This window comes from Cibotium barometz, chromosome 33, assembly GCF_041138505.1.
Source record: "Cibotium barometz isolate CiBa-2024 chromosome 33, ASM4113850v1, whole genome shotgun sequence".
NCBI lineage: Eukaryota > Viridiplantae > Streptophyta > Polypodiopsida > Cyatheales > Cibotiaceae > Cibotium > Cibotium barometz.
The window spans coordinates 16656340-16662809 of NC_141078.1; the positions used below are offsets into that span (position 1 = coordinate 16656340).

General features: G+C 42.9%; 1 long non-coding RNA gene across 1 annotated transcript; it reads right to left on the reverse strand.

The window, feature by feature from the left end:
- Positions 1-4: 4 nt before the first annotated feature.
- Positions 5-5496, reverse strand: LOC147619365 (uncharacterized). The gene is made up of 2 exons (XR_015261909.1): positions 5337-5496; positions 5-405 (listed from the first exon to the last, which is right to left on the reverse strand). It is a non-coding gene; the product is annotated as an uncharacterized LOC147619365 (long non-coding RNA).
- Positions 5497-6470: the final 974 nt, after the last annotated feature.

Below are 6470 nucleotides of genomic sequence, written 5' to 3' on the forward strand. Positions count from 1 at the left end.
ATAATTTTATGTTTTTTTAAAATAAAGGTGATAAGTTTTATATTAGCAAGATCTCAAAATGAGATAGGAGCTGTTTACAAAAGAGGAAAACTTGATACTTGGGACAGTGGAGACTCTTCACTTTACATAGGATGAGTTCTTGAAACCATTTACCATTACATTGAGATCTGAAAAAAACCCCCCATTAAGTGGTCATCTATAGCTTCATCAACTTTCTTGATTTGTATGAGAGCTTGGTGGGTGGCCCATGCAGCTTCATCATATCTGAACGTAGCTTTGGAGATTTCCTTGAGATACTTCTTTTCTCTGTAGCCTTAATCTTCTTCATTAGACTATCCATTGCTGATGGTCTGAATCCCATGCTTTTTCTGCTTCCTCTTTCTTGGACCCAATTATGCTCCTTACCTGCATAGTGAGGCCAAATCTCAAAGCAAGGCAGGTTGATTGAAGCAGGTTATTGAACACCTTGTTATTTCTCTAAAGCCATACAGCCCATAGGTATTTAGCGTTGAGTTTATTCCATCAAGGAGTGGAGCATCTTGGGTTGTCCCCAAGAATGATGTGTTTCCAAGTAAGATCTTTTTGAGCAACTGTGGGCAGATTACAGAGCACAATAAGTTGAGTGCTTCTTTATTTGCAGAGCAAGAGGCAAATATATGGGGGATTGTTTCCTCCTCCCTATTGTACCTTAGACATAGAGCTAAACCTATACCCAAAGAAGCTGCCTTTTGATCAGACCAAATAGCTTTATGAAGGATTAGCCACATTAAGAAAGATTTGTTTTGCTTCAATGTCTGGAGCCCACATATTTTTAAATTTGAAATACGAGTGTTTCCTATCCAGTTGGATTCCCCACCTTTCATTTAGCTTAACATGTATTGGGGGGGCTCTGTCAAAGTGGGGAATGGGGAACATGGGAACCTTATTTTTCCATACAGATGCTGGGAGAGCCATGCCTGGGGGGAGAATGGAGAGTCCATAAGTCTCTAGGATCCCACAGAGAGGTTCTAAGGTTGAGAAGTCTAATGGCCTCTCTATTGACTGAATAGTGGGTTTTGAGTTCTTGAGGGTTATACCATCTATTCATATGAGAGTTCCAAAGGTCATCCCAAGTGTTAATACATTTCTTGGCCAGGGCTAAAGCCAAACTGTGCTGTGCTAGTTCTATTTCAGGATGAAGGAAAGGCCACCAAACTAAGTCTGCTCTGCTAACACTAGTTGATTCTCTGAGGTTAGGGTTTGGAGAGAGCTTGTCTTTAATAGCATTCCATGCTTGGTGCTTGCTGAAGAAGAGGGTTGTGGCTCGGAGTCTTCTCCATCTAGGAGGACTCTGTAAGGCAAAATTCTTTAGATTTCGGAGAAGTAGCCGAGACCAGTCCTCATGAGGACAAGACAAGCTCCTTATTATCCATTTTGAAGCAAGTTTGTCAACCATGTCATTCAGGTTAATGATTCCCAAGCCCTCCCTTACGTTTAGGCACGATACAGATGTCACACTTGACCTTAGGAATCCTATACTGTCTAGGATCTTCTGCCCACATAAAGTTCCTACACATGTAGTTAATTTCATTTATGGCTTTTTGTGAAGGCCTCCAACATGAGAGAAAGTAAACAGTAGCTGGGATTAGAAATGTGTTGAGCACCATAACCCTTCCTGCCAGGGATAACTAACAGTTTCTCCATCTATTAAATTCTCTCTAATCTTTTTTTAATCCAGTGTCACCTCTGATGGATGGTTACCCCAAATCCCATTGGGATGCCCAGTAGCCTGAATATTCTCCCATTGGGGATCTCCCGCCGACATCCTTCTGGATGAGCCAATTAGGAGGGGGGGGGCTCGAAGGGTTCTAATCCCAGTCTTGGTGTGGTTTATCAAGGAGCCCGAAGCAGTGTAGAAGATACTGTGGCATGCCCGAAGGCTTTAATGGAGCTTTCTTTATTCTTAATCAAGCCATTGGTGTCATTAGAAAATTGTTGTAAACACCTTTGACTCCTTCCATTGGGGAGGGTGATACCTTGCAATTCACCCTTATCCATCCTCTGCTGCACACCAGCTAGCTTAGGTCATCTACTGCAATGGCAGAGTAAGGGGGCCAATGGGCACCCTTGTATAATAGACCTATTTAGAGTAAACGAGGAAAGATATCCCCATTAATGCTAACCCTTGCTTTGGCATTTCCAAAAAGAGTTGAGACAACGTGGACAAACCTGGGGCCTAAGCCCATATTCTTCAGAGATTCCAAGGTAAAATCTCATTCCATCTATCCTGTTATCATAAGCTTTATAAAAATCTATCTTAAAGAAGAGGAAGTCTTGGTGGCTCTGTTCTGCATATTCAATCCCCTCCCAGAGGGCTATTATGGCATCCACGATGAACCTGCCTTCACAAAAACCTTTTGTTCATTTCTAATCCAAGTAGTAAGGTTGTTAGCTAGTTTATTTGCTAGAGCCTTGCCATAAATCTTGTAGGATGTGCTGAGCATGGTGATTGGTCTTCAGTTGGAGAGGTCATCCTTTTCCCCTCTCTTATGGATTAGCTTGATCACTCCTTCATTGATGGACTTTGGGAAGTCTTTATAGAGGATGGCCTCATTCCAAACTTTCCAGTGGTGTTATGAGAAGATCCTCTGGAGGCTATATTCTAGGGAGCCATGTGGGGGGAGATGGCCTTGGATGCCCTTGATGATATGTAAGCAATGATGTCACTCAACCTTGTACACTTTGGCTATAAAATGATGGCCCTCCTAATGAGAAAAACATGAATTTCTATGCTATGTGAAGCTCCTCATTATGCTACCATTGTGTTCCCTTAATCTTAGGCCATGACATTGATCACATATTCCAACAATTTCCTCCATCGAACCTACAGGCATGACAAACAAATCACATAGCTGATTGCCACATAATTTTGGCTTGATTGTTTTTGCTCTCTCTTTTATAGCTCAAAATGGCTATCTAATATATTGGTGTGTTGGGAAACAACTTTTTCGAGCATTGGTGTGTTGTAGCTATTTTTGGAAAAAAGGAACAAAAAGAGAAGAAGAAGACACGATGATGAGAAGAGCAAGACAAGAAGAATAAGATCAAGGAATGAAGAGAACATTCAAAGTTCTCCCTCTCTTGCGTCGAAATAAAATATATGCTTCGTACTTGGTCAAGCCTCTTTATTGCTATTGTCAGTCACATTCTCCAAGAAAGCATCCTTAAGCTCATGTTTAGCTAGCTCTTTTTCCAGTTGCATAAAGATGGAGTGCGGGACCACCTTTTGTCTAGCATCTACAACCTGCTGCATACATGTCCTTATGTACTAAGAAGAAGTTGATTTTGGAGAGAAGATTTGAGCAAAATTCTCCTGAGCAAGTTGCAGGTTTTCTTCATGAGATTGGGCATAGGTACCCTGAGGGTTTTTCAGCATGGGGATGACTTCCTTTGCAGCTTTCTTTTTGAGGATTTGGCACATCTCTTTTGTGGGTCTATCTATCTTGCCAGCCCTCTAGTCTCTCATAAATAGTTTGAGATGGGAGCAACTGATTTGTTCTTCCCTCTTGAGACTCTCTTTGAGAGCAAGAAGTTGGGGCTGATAGGACCTCCTTCTCTAATTGAGATAGGACCTGATATTTACATTCTCTCCTATTCTGTCTAATTTTTGTAACTTTTTTTTTGATAGAGACCAAGAAACTTTGGGACTCTTTAACAGCTGACCATTGTCTTGCTAGAAACCTAGCCTCACTAAAATTGGATTCCCAAATCATAGTGATACCCTCTTGTACAGAAGGCAGATCAAAGAGGTGAGGGTCTGTGTGAAACCAGGAGGCCCTTCTTTGTCAAAGTTAATGGGATGAGAGGGATAGGGACCTGATGAATCTACTTTTGATTTTGAGGAAGGCATTACATATGTGAGTAAATACATACACTCTATCCAGTCTTGCTTTCCGGAGGTCTTTACCTGTTCTACCATTAGACCATGTGTATTCTTTATTTATATCTGGGTCAAGTAGGTCTTGAGCCAATAGAAGATCCTCCCAGCATCTTTTTTGCCTGCCTTGGAGGCTGTGTCCTAGACCTTTAAAAGTGTATGAGATGTTCTCCACCATATTGAAGTCACCTATAATCAAGAGAGGACCTTGCAACCTTATTAGTGATTTCCCATAGAGCTAGTCTGGAGGACAGGACAGGCCAGAGGCATACATAGATACCACCGTCCTAGGGGAATCTCCTCCACTTGTGATAGCCACCCATCTATGGCATGGGCTTATTTGCACATCCAGAACTAGGGGAGACCATTTTTCATGAATGGCTAGGGAGCATCCCCCATTTGCTTGAAATTTTGGAGAGCCTAGTAAAAAGCTCATCCCCAGCCACTTTGAGTTCTTGCAAGCAGATGAAGTTAGGAGATGACTGAGAGCCATACATTGAGGCTTTGATGATGTCCTTTGATTTTCTTTTTCCCCTGGTTACCAGGGGTCATGGGAGAACCTTGAGCTCTCATCGCCATTGTTTGCAGACTTACTCTTTATTGTTGTTTAGAGTGGCTTCCCTCCAGTGGGTGGGAGGGGGAAGGGTTAAAGGCAGGGTTAATAGAGCTAGAAAGGATTCCATGGGGAGGGGGAGAGTTTTCCTTATGGACATCTTCCATGTCATCTATCTGGGCTACTTCATCTTCAAGGGAATGTTTGGCTTGAGATTCATTCACAGTTTCATCATCCTCCGAGTTGCTTTGCTTGAGTCTCCCTCCGATGAGCTAAGGGAAACATCTTGGAGAGGGTCTGTGGCATTTGAAAGCAGAGCAGCAAGTTTATTCATAAGTGGCTTAGGTTTTGGCTTAGGTTGGGGTTTACCTCTCTTACTTGCTGCGGTAAAGCCATCATCATGAGATTTGGAGGCCTCTTTAGGCAGGGAGTTAGGAGTGGGGGTTGATGGGCCTGTTTTTGATGTAGTGGCCCTCGGTGCCACAGTGAAAGCATGCGTTGGGAAGGTTTTTGTATAAAACTAATTGGGTGATGTACACCCCTTTACCTACATTTATGCTTAGGGTATCAAGGAGTTCCATGTTCAGGTCAATTTTGACCAGGATCTGTGGATGCCACAGGGGGTTGAGCTCCAGGGAGGGCCTTTTCTCCCTAACACTTTGCCAAGAGGGGCAACCAGTCTCTGCATGAGGGGGTAGAGATGGAAGGCTAAATTACCTCTTGGGGTCCATTCTCTACGAAACTAGGCTTTAAGAACTTCTGCAGGGGGTCTAGGGCCAAAGACCTGTCTTATGACTGCCCTACTCTAGTAATCCGACACTGTATCCCTTATTATATTTTCAGGGAGGTTAACAGTGAGGGAATTACTTTGAAGGCGCTTTCCTTGAGATATTTGCAGGGGGCTCCTTGCCTTGTCCATCTCCCTCTCCTTGAACCACCTCTCATTGGCTGCAAGTGTTTGTCTTTGCCATGTAGAGCTTTGGGGGTCCTTTTTAGTCACTGCTACCCCAGCGCAACGTTGTCGTTTCTTCCCTTTTTCATGAGCGGGATTGTGTTGAAAGTAAATGGCCTTGGGATGCTATTCCCCATCTAATAAATGTTGTAGGCCATCTGGGAGGAAATCATATCCCTCATGTCCCACCTGCCCCCATGTGCTGAGGGGACCCAGAATCGTGGTGGGTGGTGAGCCGTTGAGTGAGCTTTTCAATGCCTATACAGTGGACCGTTCCATACTTGGTTTGCACGTGTGACTAGAGCCCTCCGCACTACCACGGGCAATGCCCTCTTGTTGGGGTCACATCCTCTGCTCTCTGGGCTGAACTAGGTTGGCGACTTCACGAACCAGGAAGCTAGGGTTTCAAAACGAGCATGCACCACCCGATGTGCCACGCATTCTTGGATGCCTTCACAAAGCAGCAGTTCGACCAGCCCAATAATTTTATGATTTCAAGCTCATAGAAAAATTTATAATCCAACCTACCTATATTCGAACCATGATATTTACCTTGGTGTAGATGGGAGTTACATACCTCAAATCTTGTGTAGAGTGGTAAACTTTGTTTGACATAAGCTTGATATAGGATATAGCATCTTTGTGTTGAAATTCAAGAAAATAGATGTTGCAAATCCTTTTATAGAAGTAGACAAATCATGACATAAGCTTGATATAGGATATAGCATCTTTGTGTTGAAATTCAAGAAAATAGATGTTGCAAATCCTTTTATAGAAGTAGACAAATCATGACAAGAGGGAGCCTTGAGGGAATAAAGAGACTAGAGGAGCACGTGCCCTTGTCACTATCTATAACACCACCTTCCTCGAATAATAGCAAACATTATTGGTGCTTTCGAGATAGAGTCTCAATTGTTAGAATGTTTTTATACACTAGTTATTGGTGCTATTTTGAGTGAATGCTATGGTTGTTAGTGCTTTACATGTGTCTGCTACTAGTGGTATGTGATGAGCTTTGGTGTTTGGCAAAAAATACAATAGTGGCTTGC